At 42.3% G+C, this 13,383-nt stretch overlaps 1 long non-coding RNA gene across 4 annotated transcripts; it reads left to right on the top strand.

Annotated features, from left to right (window-relative positions):
• The first annotated feature begins 1,010 nt into the window (after positions 1 to 1,010).
• On the top strand, positions 1,011 to 13,081 carry LOC132209357 (uncharacterized). 4 transcript variants are annotated; one of them, XR_009445449.1, is made up of 4 exons: positions 1,018 to 1,124; positions 1,260 to 1,648; positions 2,074 to 2,215; positions 6,124 to 13,081. It is a non-coding gene; the product is annotated as an uncharacterized LOC132209357 (long non-coding RNA). The 4 variants fall into 4 exon arrangements; XR_009445450.1 differs by having other exon boundaries at positions 1,020 to 1,124; positions 1,260 to 1,303; XR_009445447.1 differs by having other exon boundaries at positions 1,011 to 1,124; positions 1,260 to 2,215.
• Positions 13,082 to 13,383: the final 302 nt, after the last annotated feature.

The raw sequence follows: 13,383 nt of genomic DNA, 5'->3' as shown, positions 1-13,383 counted from the left end.
ATAACTCTTGCCCTGTGGCATATTCCTAACCCTTTCCATTGCTACAGTAAACATAACCAAATTATGGTCACTCTGTCCAAAGTGCTCACCTACCACTAAATCAAACACCTGGCCTGGTTCATTACCAAGTACCAGATCCAGTGTGGCCTCCCCTCTCGTCGGCCCTTCGACATACCGAGTCAGGAAACCCTCCTGCACACATTGGACAAAAACTGATGCATCCGACATACTAGAGTTATAGCATTTCCATTCAATGTTAGGGAAGTTAATAGCTGCCATAATGACCACCCTGTTCTTTTCACTCCTGCCCAGAATCATTTTGCCAATCCACTCTTCCACATCCCTGGAACTTTGCAGGGGCCTATAAAAAACTCCCAGCAGTGCGACCTCTCCTCTCCTGTTTCTGCTCTCAGCCCATACCACCTCATCAAAAGTTCTTTCAGCCACCGTTGTACTGTCCTTGGCTAACAAAGCCACACCTCACCCTCTTTTACCATCTTCCCTGACCTTAATGAAAGATCTAAACCCTGGAACTTGCAACATCCATTCCTGACCCTGCTCTATCCAAGTCTCTGAAACAGCCAAAACATCGAGGAAAATGACAGAGTAAAAGTTTCCATAAAATACAAGCTGTTTTGCCGTACATTAGGAGAATCAGGAATGGCCCTTTTTTTACCCATCTCGGGATGAACCCTCACCATCACTCACAGAGCTAATGAACAGCAGGAAAAATCTTCACCACTGACGACCTGCACTCACCTATCACCTTCCCACCTACCTTCCCCAGCCCCCACTCTGTTTATGTTTCAGTTCCCGTCCCCTCCCCCATTTCTGAAGAAGGGTCCTGAACCATCAACTTTCCTGCTCCTCTGATGGTGCCTGGCTCGCAGTGTCCCTCCAGCTCCACACTGTGTCATCTGTGACTCCAACACCTGCAGCTATTGCTATCTCCCTGTGAGCGATGTCAGCTTTGGTTCAATCGGAGCACGGGGCGGGGCCAATGGAAGCGGCCTACCCTCCAGCCAATCAGAGCGAGTGAGATGTTTGTCTGTGTGAAAATCATGTGATCGCCTCTGTCCGCGGGCGCAATATCTCTGCGAATGAGGGTTAGCTGCTTTCGGAAGGTACAGTACACGGGATAAAAAGGAAAGCTGCAAAAAAACGGGAGGGAAATACTTTCGGTATTGACTGAGAGGCTTTATTAGCCGTTGATGCATGTCAGAAAACAAATTTTAACATGCCGGTCCCGTGTTTTGCAGCAAACGGAAAAACTGCTACGGACCTGAGGCTGCGATAGGCAGAGGTAATTGCCACCATCTTTATTAGGGGCAGTGATCTTCGGGACTCATGCCGGATCGCCATATTTATAGGTGGCAACCTGCAGTGGAACGCAAGCGCAGCCTTTCTTGCTTGGGAGGGGAGATTAAGACAAGAGAAATGTTTGTTTTTGTTTTTGTTTTTCTGGACTTCTTTCCCAGACTGTGAGACACGGCGTGTATTTCCTGGGAAGGACCTTTGACGCTGGCGGAGTACTGGCTTCAGGCAGTATAAATTGCTGCAAGTTATCCGTTAGATATTTAATGGAGGAGAAATGCCGAAAACGTGTTCAGAACTGCATGTTCAAAAACAAAGTTGCTGGAAAAGCTCAGTAGGTTTGGTAGCATCTGTGAAAGGAAAAAAAATAACGTTTCGGATCCGCTAATCCTTGCTTAGAACTTCATGTTACCTGTTGCACTCTCACTGTAGGAAGTCCTGCTTTAAATATTATGATCTATTAAAGCATATCCGTTTGCCCAGTATTCATATGATTGGGATCAAATCACTGAAAGTGCTCTGAGTCCCCTTGTGCTCCCTCGTCAAATTTATTAATGTCTGACTTCCTCAGTCTGTAATAATGGGTGTATTTTACCTCTGCATCTTTCTGTGTGGGGGAGCAGGGTGCTTTTAAGAGGAGGATTTATACATAACTAACAGAAACCAAGAGAAATGTTTGCCTTTTCCAGACAATCTTGTGTTTTCTGGATTTCTGTCCAGGCCTGACCGTTATTTGTCTCTTGTGGATTTGCTTTACAGGATATTTATTGAGAATAATTTGCAAACCAGGATCCCAATGCAAGTTCTCCATTAAGCGGAGTGATCAGGATCTGAGTATCATTGACACTTAACAGTGAAAGGAAAGAGGTTTAACCATTCTATGCATGGGAGAATACTCCTGGTAAGTTTGTAACTTGAAAGCAGGATATTCAAATTTTTGGTTTGATCACCTCTGGGATAAGTGTTCAGTTCTATACCCTGCAGCTGAGAAAGGAGATATTGGCCTGAGAGGGGTAGATTTGTCCAAACAACACCTCGTCTCTTTGAAAGAACTGTCATATTTAGTCCCAATCGCCCACTTCATGATTTTAGTCTATACATTTTTCATTCTTGAATACCTGCAAACTTCCTTTTAAAATTCCTGATGGGCACAAATTCCAGCACCCCTCCAGGTGGAATCTTCCATTTCCTGACAACTCCATTGATCCTGAAACTGCTGAAGTCTGTGTTGATTCCTGAGGTTTATAAATTACTGCATTTAACGTGAAGATGCTGTTCCCTGAGCTTCCATTGAGCTGCATTGAAACAGTATGGGAGGCTGAGATCAGAGTGGGTGTGAGCATACAATGAAAATGAAAAGGCTGCACTGTGAGTGCTGCTTGGCTAAATGAGAGTGCTTTGGAGTTGGGTGAAACAGAAAGTGAAACTGAAAGATTGAGTGTGATGCTCAGTCTCAGTTTGGGCAGTTCAGAAAGTCTCTCAGTCCTAATGGAAACAGCCAATTGATATTTGATACTGTAAAGAATTTTCTTACAGTTTTTAAAGTATATATTAGCTTAAATAAAGTTAGGGGCTTTAGGTTTATAATAGTAATGTTTGAAATGAAGGGGGAGGACCTAGCTTAATTAAATTCTTTTTAAGGCAGAAACTGGCTTAATCTGGAGAGAAGTCAAAACAGAAGACATCACACCTGTGATGTGCTCCTCTTGCACAATAGAACATAGGCTCTTGATGTTGTGTCGACCTGTGAAACCACACTGAAGCCCATTTAACCCACACTATTCCATTATCATCCATATGTTTATCCAAAGACCACTTAAATGCCCTTAAACTTGGCGAGTCTACTACTGTTGCAGGCAGGGCATTGCACGCCCTTATTACCCTGAGTAAAGAACCTACCTCTGACATCTGTCCGATATCTATGACCCGTCAATCTAAAGCTATATCCCCTCGTGCTAGCCAGCTCCATCTGAGGAAAAAGGACCTCAGTGTCCACCCTATCTAATCCTCATATCATCTTGTATGTCTCTATTAGGTCACCTCTGAACCTTCTTCTCTCTGACGAAAACAGCCTAAAGTCCCTCAACCTTTCCTCATAAGACCTTCCCTCGATACCAGGCAACATTCTGGTAAATCTCCTGTGCACCCTTTCCAATGCTTGCACATCCTTCGTGCAATGCGGTGACCAGAACTCCGAGTGCGGCCGCACCAGAGTTTCGTACCGCTGCAATATGACCTCATGGTTCTGAAACGCAATCCCTCTATCAGTAAAAACAAACACATTGTACACCTTCTTAACAACCCTATCAACTTGTGGAAACTTTCAGGGATCTATGTACATGGACACCGAGATCTCTTTGCTCATCCACACTATCAAGAATCTTACCATTAGCCCAGTACTCTGTATTCCTGTTACTCCTTCCAATGTGAATCACCTCACAGTTTTCCGCATTAAACTCTGGGACATTACCAGTGTCCCTATTGGCTATTTGTGCAGGAAGTGTGTCCATCTGCAGCTACTGGTTAACTGCTTTTCAGAGCTTGAGCTGTGGGTGCAGTCAGTATGGAGCATCCATGGTAACTGAGAAGGTTGTGGTCGCATTCTCAACAGACTGGTCACGCAGCAGGTGAAGATTACACAGACAGCAAGGGAATGGGTGACTATCAGACAAGTAAAAGGCTCAGAAAGGAAGTGCTGGAGTCATCTCCCTCAAATAGATATACTGTTTTGGGTACTGTTCAGTTGGGGGGTCGGGGGTGGGGGAGAGAGGTGGGGGATGTTGGGGTGGCCACTCGGGAAGCAGCATCAGTCGGGTTCATGGCACTCGGAGTAACTCCGCTGCATAGAAGGGGAGGGAAACGATAAATATGACTGTAGAGACAGGGGATTCAATAGTAAGGGATAGAGAGAGACATGAATCCAGGATGGTATGTTGCCTCCCTGGTGCCAGGATTAGCGATGACACGGAGCAGCTTCAGGACATTCTGGAGTGGGAGGGTGAACATCCGATTGTACCAGTGACATAGGAAAACCAAGGGAGGAGGACCTGAAAGCTGAAGATAGGAAGTTAAGAGATACACTAAAATACGAGATCTCAAATGTAGTATTGTCAAGCTTACACCCAGTGCCACATTGTTGTCGGGAGAAGTTTGTGTTGTGTTCAGTTGTACAAGTGACCTTTATTCAGAGCTCTGTTACCGCATGTGTGGGAGAGGCCAGAGTCCACTCCAAACCTGGCTTTCACATGAGGCCTAATTCCCCTCTTAAATACAGCTCAGATTGGAAGAGTGGACAGTGACACTCAAACTTTCCCTGGCTGATTGTGATATTTTTATTCCATTCGCTAGGTGTTATTTACATGCAATATTGTTGTCATTGTTAGCCACACACCCCAAATCAATATACCCAATCCAGTAAGCAAACCATTTTCCTAGGATGGTGACGGCGAGTACGAGGGGGCATAGCTTTAAATTGAGGGGTGAAAGATATAGGACAGATGCCAGAGGTAGTTTCTTTACTCAGAGAGTAGTTAGGGAATGGAACGCTTTGCCTGCAACGGTAGTAGATTTGCCAACTTTAGGTACATTTAGGGTGTCATTGGACAAGCATATGGACGTACATGGAATAGTGTAGGTTAGACGGGCTTGAGATCGGTATGACAGGTCGGCACAACATCAAGGGCCGAAGGGCCTGTACTGTGCTGTAATGTTCTATGTCGTATGTTCAAACAATCGTGGACAACACTATGTTCAGTCCTAAACCCTTCTATAATCTCCTGAGGTTAGCTCGAAAACTACTTCGTCTGTCTTTGGGACCTTACAATGCTTTTGACAGTTATATTCCTCCTCAGACATTTGCCAGCTGCACCACATTTTTTTGCCAAAAACCAAAATGGTATCTTATCACTAAGAACTTTTCCAAATTCTCTACTAACTGTAGTGTGGATTGTTAGGAATTGTGATTAAGTCTTTTAAACTCAACTCTGATATAAAGTGACTACAATTTGTAATACAGTTGACAAATTGTGGAAAAATCCCTCTCTTACTTCAGCTTAAAAGATCAAACAGTGTTTCTGACTTGCTGCTGCAGTTTACAATCCCAACGATTTGCATTCTGTAAATGATTTTTAAACTGAAGTTTCATTTTCTACTCTAAGCGCTTTCCATTATTACTTTCTTGTTTTAATAAAAAGCATCTATTCCAGTTCCACTGAGTGTGAAATTCAGTCACTTTAGAGCTTTACCAAGCCATGAAACAAAATTTGTTCAGATTTCACAAATAACTAAGGCACTAACCATATCTTCATTTCGGATTTTGTAATCTATCTTTGTCACTCTTCCCTTGATCTTTGGATGTAAGAATTTATTCAAATTATCCGTATCTACATTTCAATTGTTTTATCTCTCTGCAGCCCTGACTTCTCTCTTTATAATCTTCCTTTGCCCCTTCCTATGTTGTTGGTCTTTTCGAGGTTGTGTTTACACCATTTATTGCTTTTCCTTCCATAATGATACAGTGAGCTGCTTTTATTGCTGACAAACATTTGCTCTAGGAATTCAGCTAACCCTTTCACGTTAATTGGTTGTTTGCATTTCTGGTTACAATTACCTAAACAGTTCAGAATGCTGTAGGATCAGACTTTTGCTTCTACTTTTTATTAAGTAACAAACTTGTGATTGTGGCTGAACCAGGCCTTTAAAAACTGCCTCTTGTTAAAATGCTTATGTGTTTTGAACTGTCTGTTTACAGAAACCCAAGTAAATTCCCTAATGTTCCTTCTCAACAGGACTCTTTTATACCCCCCACAGGACCTTTTGTGATCTAATCCCGTAACAGTGTGAGCTGCTACAATGCACGTGCTAGTAAAAGCATAAGAGGACAGATGAGATGAGTGCATGGCTGGAGCTATAACTTAAAAGGTTTGGATTCCTGAGGCATTGAGACTGTTTGTTTGTTTCTGGGGAAGGTGGGACATGCACAAGCTTGAACAATTGTCCAGGGCAGAGCTGGGACAGATATTCTTGTTGATGCTTTTGCTAGTTCCACTGGTGAGGATTTAAACTCGTATGACAGGGGAATGGGAACCAAAGTATAGCTTTAGCAGTAAAAGACTCAAATCAGCAAATGGGATTTGAAATTAGTTCATGATGTTGTCGGTGGCTGAAAGATTAAAAGAAAGAAGGATTAATCAAGATCAAATCTCTTTTCATACATCAGTCCTGTGATCCCAGGAATTGGTCTGGTGAACCTTCTTTACGATCATTCAGTAGCCAGGCCATCCTTCCTCTGGAAAGGAGAACAAAGGTGCACACGACTCCAGGTGTGGTCTCACCAAGGCCCTTATAGAAAGATATCCCTCTTCCTGTACTCGAATCCTCTCACAATGAAGGCCGAAATATCATTTGCATTCTTCACTACTTGCTGCTGCCTGTTTCCTAAAAGAGAATAGGAGAGAAACACGGAACTAAATGGGGTCAGACACTCGGGTAACATTGTGTTCAACAATGTCCCCATTGTAGCGGTGCTGGCCATCAAGCACCTATTGAAGCTAGGCCCGTTTTCTGGCACTCGGTGTGTAACCTGTATTTTGGTGCAGTGGATGATCATCTCAACACTTCTTCAAGATTGCAATGGTTCCTGCATCTATCACCATTTCAGATGCTGCCAGATCTGCTGAGTATCTCTATCATTTTCTGTTTTTATTTCAGATTTCAGGTATTTTTCTGCATCTTAGTCCTTCAGAAGGATCAGAGGGTATGGAGAGAAAACAGGAATTGGATTCATTTTCAGATGAATAAAATGCCTGCCCTTCATGTCTGTCCAAACTCTATCTCTTTTTGTAGTTTTGGACAAACGCTGACTGTTTCCCTTCCCTGAAGGACATTTAATGAACCAGTTCAGTTTTACTGATAATCCAGCAGTGCCCCTCAGTGTTGCATCCACAATTGATCAGATTAATTTCTGAGTTTGACAATCTTTGTGTGTGTTCTTCTGGTTTCTCTCTCTCTCTCTCTACTTTTTTTTTTCTTCAGTTTGAAATTGTGATTGCATTCAGAGAAATCAAACAAAACCACATCCAGATCTGACACTCAATCTGTTTGTCGTAACCTAATTATCTCAGGATTTTGAACATTAAAGGAAGAAGCACTGTTCACACCAGGGAGAAATGCGTATTGTCTGTGTGTCGAAGATTCTGTGAAGATTCATCTGAAATGCCCAAACACCAGCACGGTCACACTGGGGAGAGACTGTGGTAATGTGGGGATTGTGGGAAGGGATTTATTTACCCATCCCAGCTGGAAATGCACCAACGCAGTCACACTGGGGAGAAACTGTTCATTTGCTCTGATTGTGGGCTGGGATTCACTCAGTCAAGCAACCTGCTGAAACACCAACGAGTTCACAGTGGGGACAGACTGTTCACATGTTCCGAGTATGGGAAGGGATTTGCTCACTCAACCAACCTGCTGAGACACCAGCGAGTTCACTCTGGGGACAGACCATTCACTTGTTCTATGTGTGGAAAGGGATTCACTCAATCATCCCAACTGTTAACACACCAGCAAGTTCACCACAACCACATTTGAAGGATTTTGCCCTTAAATCAAGGAATGAACTTTGATCTTTGGGCTGTTTGTACTGGTGTCATTAGTCCCTGCTCAAAACTTGATCTTCTCTTGGGAAATAAGGTAGGGCAGGTGACTGAGGGGTCAGCAGGGGGAACAATATTTTGGGGCCTATGATTATATCTCTATTAGTTTTAAAATAATTATGGAAAAGGATAGACTTTGGTCGAAGAGTCAAAGTTTTAAATGAGGCCAATTTTGACACTACTATGCTTCTTAAAAGCACAGTAAGACTGCCTATGTGTGGGAATGCACGAGATGGGTGAGATACAAAAAAGTATTTTACATCAGTATTTACTGTGATAAAGGATACAAAAGCTAAAGAACTTAGAGAAATGAATGTGTATCTTGAAAAGTTCCATGTTGTAGAGGAGGTGGTGCTGGATGCCATACAGAGCATAAAGGTGGATAAATCCCCAGGACCTCTTCAGGTGTATTCTCGAACTTTGCGGGAAGCTAGGCTTGCGATTGGGCCCCTTGCTCAGATATTTGCACCATTGACAGTCATAGGTGAGCTGTTACACTGGAGGTTGGCTAATCTGGTGCCATTGTTTAAGAAAGGTGGTAACATAAAACCAGGGAACAATAAATTTTTAGTGAGCCTGATGTCAGTTGTGGGTAAGTTGTTGGAGGGAATTCTGAGGGATAGGATTTACATATATTTGGAAAGCGTGGACTGAATGGGGAATAGTTGACATGGCTTTGTCCATAGGAAATTATGCCTCACTAACTTGATTGAGTTTTTTTGAAGAAGTTAGAAACAAGATTGATGGCAGAGCGGTGGATGTTTTCGATATTCCTCATGGTCGACTGATTAACAAGGTTAGATCACATGGAATCCAGGGAGAGCTGGCCATTTGGAAAGGCCTTTGACCTGCAGTATGCTGCAAGGATTGGTACTTAGTAACTATAACTCCTACATTCACATCCAAATCATCTTTATAAATGACACACCACTGGTCACAGGCCTCCAGTCGACAAAGCAACCCTCCACCAGCACTCCGTCTTCTACCTTCAAGTCAGATCTGTTTCCAAATGACTGGTTCTCTCTGTATTCCATCTGATCTGACCTTGCTAATCAGTCTACTATGAGGAACCTTGTCAAACGCCTTAGTGACATCCATATAGAACACATCCACCTCTTTGCGCTACTCAATCCTCTTTGTTCCTCCATCAAAAAAAATCAAGTCAGTGAGACATGATTTCCCACACACACAGCCATGTTGATTATCCCTAATCAGTCCTTCCCTTTCCAAATATTTCAAGTACTATCCCTCAGGATTCCTAGAACGACTTTCCCACCACTAATATCAGGCTCACTGGCCTATAGTTCCCTGGCTTTTCCTTACCACCTTTCTTAAATAGTGGCACCACATTAGCCAACTTCTGGTCCCTCACCTGTGACTATCGATGATACAAATATCTCAGCAAGGGGCCCAGCAATCACTTGCCTAGCTTCCCTCCGAGTTCTCGGATACACCTGATCAGGTCCCAGGAATTTATCCACTTTTATACGTTTTAAGCATCACTACCTCTGTAATATGGATAATTTTCAAGATGTTGCTATTTATTTCCCCACAGTCCATATCTTCCATATCCTTTTCTGTAGTAAATACTGATGCATAATACTTGTTTTATTATATTCCCCATTTCTTGCAATTCCACACATAGGAGGCATTGCTGCTTTTTAAGGGGCCCTATCTCTCCATCGTTATCCTTTTTGTTCTTAATCTATTTGTAGAATCCCACTGGATTTTCCTTAATACTATTTGCCTAAGTTACCTCATGTTCCCTTTTTGCCCTACTAATTTCCCTCTTAAGTATACTATTGTCATTATACTCTTGTAAGCATTCACTCGATCTCTGCTGTCTATACCTGACATGTCCTTCCTCGTTTTTCTTGACCAAAACCTTGATTTCTCTAGTCATCCAGAATTCCCTATACCTACCAGCATTGTCCTTCACCCGAACAGGAGTATACTGTCCCTGAACTCTCGTTATCTCTTTTTTTTGAAGGCTTCCCACTTTCTAACTTTCTGTTTTACCTGCGAACATCTGCCCCAATCAACTTTTGAAAGCTCTTGTGTAATACCATTAAAATTGGCCTTCCTCCAATATAGAGCTTTAACTTTCAGATCCGGTCTACTCTTTTCCATCACTATTTTAAAACTAATAGAATTATGGTCACTGGCCCCAAAGTCCTCCCCTGCTGATACCCTAGTCACCTGTCCTGCTTTATTTGCCAACAGCAGGTCAAGTTTTGCACCTTCTGTAGTCGGTACATCACATACTGAATCAAAACATTTTCCTCTACACTCTCAGCAAACTCCGCTCCATCCAAGCCTTTTAGACCATGGAATTCCCAGTCTGTTTGGAAAGTTAAAATCCCTTCCATCACCACCCTGTTATTCTTCCAGATAACTTCTTTCAAAATTATTTGTCAGATTCCTGCTGACTAATGGGGGTGGCTATAGTATAATCCCAATAAGGTGATCATCCCTTTCTTATTTCTCAGTTCCACCCAAATAACTTCCCTGGATGTATTCTCAGATATATCCTGCCTAAGTAACGCCGTAATGTTATCCTTGCTCAAAAATGCCACTTTTCCCTCCTCTCTTGCTTTGCTTCCCCCTCCCCCTTCGACTTTCTATCCTTTCTATAGGAACTATATCTTAGAACATTAAGCTGGCAGCCCTGTCCACCTCTGAGCCTTGCCTCTGTAATTGCAATGATAACCCAGTTTCATGTTTCCAATCTTGCCCTGAGTTCCTCTGCCTTAGCTGTTAGGCCTCTGGCATTGAAATAAATGGCGTTTAATTTATTAGTCCTTTCGCATTAATCTCAATAACAAATACGTAACTGTAGAGTAGGTTTTGAAAATGATAACGTTTTATTGCTGTAGATCAACACATTCACACTGGGTAAAGACAATCCACCCGCAGTGTGTGAAAAGGGATTCCCTAGTTCATTAGGACGGGTTTTCATAGAATTCGGAGTATTCCTACAGTATGGAAACAGGCCCTTCGGCCCAAGAATTCCACACAAAACCTCAGAGCATCCCACCCAGACACATCTCCCCGTAGCCCACCTAATGTACGCATCACTGAACACTCTGGGCAATTTAGCTTGGCGAATCCACTAACCAGCACGTGGGAGGAAACCAGAGCACCTAGAGGAAACCCACGCAGCCACAGGGAGAATATGCCAACAACCACACACTCGGTTGCCCAAGGGTGGAATCAAATCCAGGTCCCTGGCACTGTGAGGCAGCAGTGCTAACCGCTGAGCCACTGTGGTTAAACACCAATGAGTTCCCAAGAATCTGTAGGAATTTTTGTTGCTCGTATTATCTGTATTCAAGTCATGTTATCTGGGCTTGTTTCTCATGATGTTTGAAAACACCACATGTCTGGTTACCTTGTTGGGAGAAAAAATGATATAAATTTTATTAAAACTACTGTGCATTGGATCTTTATCTCAAAAGCAGACTAATTTATTTTGAAAGGGGAGATGGAGAGCCTATCTCCTCTATCCTCACCTCCAACAAGTGCGAGGAACCTGTGGTTTTTATTTTTCACTCAATGACAGTCAGTACATTTCATATGAGCAACTGGGAACCGAGTCATCCCAAAATGCTTGAAACTTAGTGTACTAATGGTACACTATTACAATAATAACCATTACAATTCTTTTCTGAACCTTTTGAAGTTTTACAACATCCGTCCTTCAGCAGGAAGAGTAGAATTACACACAGCGGTTACACCTAAACTGGAATGGGAACTGCATCCTTGTGGGAGCTGGGGATGGGTTTCCAGTACTGTTGGGGGTCATGTAAAAAGTTTAGCAGTGGGCTGAAATCCAGAGAATGTTCAAAAATAATAATGGCCAAAAAGAGAAGAAACAAGAGAGTCTGGAAGGCATTGTCATTGGGCAATTAAGATATAAGCGAGTTTGCCACGGGTGAATGGTATTTAATGCTTGGAGTCAGATGAATAAGGCAGATGATTTGAGGATACAAATTAGTGGGGTCATAAAGCCATTGCTGTCACTTGGACATGGTTAGCAGCTCAGTATTCCAGGATACAGGGCCTTCATGCAAGGCAGTGGAGGTGGTAAAGGAGGAGGAAATATTGTTATTTTGCTTCGGGAATCTATATAGCAATAAGGACAGGTGACATTTTTGAAAACCCCTTTAAATAAATAAGGAGACAGATTTTGAGAAAGTGTAGAAGTAGCAGGATTATGGTAGCAGAGACTTTCAACTTCCTCAACATTAATGGAGTCGTCATAATGTGAAGGATTTATCAGAATTTTTAAAATACATCCAGGAGAGCATTTTTTCAGCCACTAAGTAGAAGTCCCAACAAGGAAGGGGAAGGCCCTGGACTTGACTTTAGGTTACAAAGTTGAGCAAGTGGTTGAAGTTTCAGTGGGATAGCATTTTGCAGGTAGTTATTATAACTATTCGATTCAGGATTTGTATGGAAAAGGACAAGGATGGGTCTAAAGTCCTAAACTGTTGCTGAAGTTATGAAGAAAGTAAATGGAATTTTGGCCTTAACTGCGAGGTGTTAGTGTTTTGAGGATCGGGACATCTTGTAACAACTGTATTGGATGTTGGTGAAGCCATATTGGTTTAGCTACTCGTATTTAAGAAAGGATATGCTGGCGTTGAATGCGGTGCAAAAGAGATTCGCTAAGCTGATTCATGGGATGTAAGGGTCATCAAGAATAGCTGGAGGAAGGGAATTTGCAAAGGGAAAATACTAAATAAACAGGTGGTGCCCAGTGTTGGGCTCATACTCACAACTCTGCACTTAAACAGCGTATGTTCCAACAACTGAGTTAACTTGGCCTTCCACAGTCAATGTTCAAATCCTGCTTTATAAGGTGACAAATGGGTTTTTCACTGACGCCGCTGCAGTCCAAGGAAGTAAAAGGTAACTGCTTTAGAAAATCCCAAGGTTCCAATGTATTCTTCTCATTCACATTGCAATCCATTTTCAGTACTTGCTCCAGGATTTAACATTCAAAATTAATTTCGTGATGTTGTTGCCCTCATCTTTAAGTGCCCTGTATAACTCCAGTCACTCGGTCGAATGGTGAAAAAGTCTGTTTCAATAAACCAATTTTTTTCAGCTACAGTCTAAGAAATGTTCCTTTATTTGCTGAATCTCACACAACATTTTCTTTCTTCTGTGTGTCAACAACTTTTGCCAATTCTCATGTTACGGACTACATTTTCAGAATCTTTTTAACCAGAGGTTTCTGGTGCAGTTGTAAGACTTCATATTAAATGGTACAAAAAACCAAACGGGCTTAAAAGATGAGAAAGGAAATACATTTTTGTATTTTTGCGTGAAGACGGTTCAGTTACTGTGTGCTTGTTTCATATAAAATGGATGATTGAAGTGTTCACAGTGCACTATTTAAATAGCAGAT

Source organism: Stegostoma tigrinum, unplaced genomic scaffold (assembly GCF_030684315.1).
Source record: "Stegostoma tigrinum isolate sSteTig4 unplaced genomic scaffold, sSteTig4.hap1 scaffold_89, whole genome shotgun sequence".
NCBI lineage: Eukaryota > Metazoa > Chordata > Chondrichthyes > Orectolobiformes > Stegostomatidae > Stegostoma > Stegostoma tigrinum.
The sequence above is the reverse complement of the archived record's forward strand: the minus strand, read 5'-3'. Positions and strand labels throughout refer to the sequence as shown.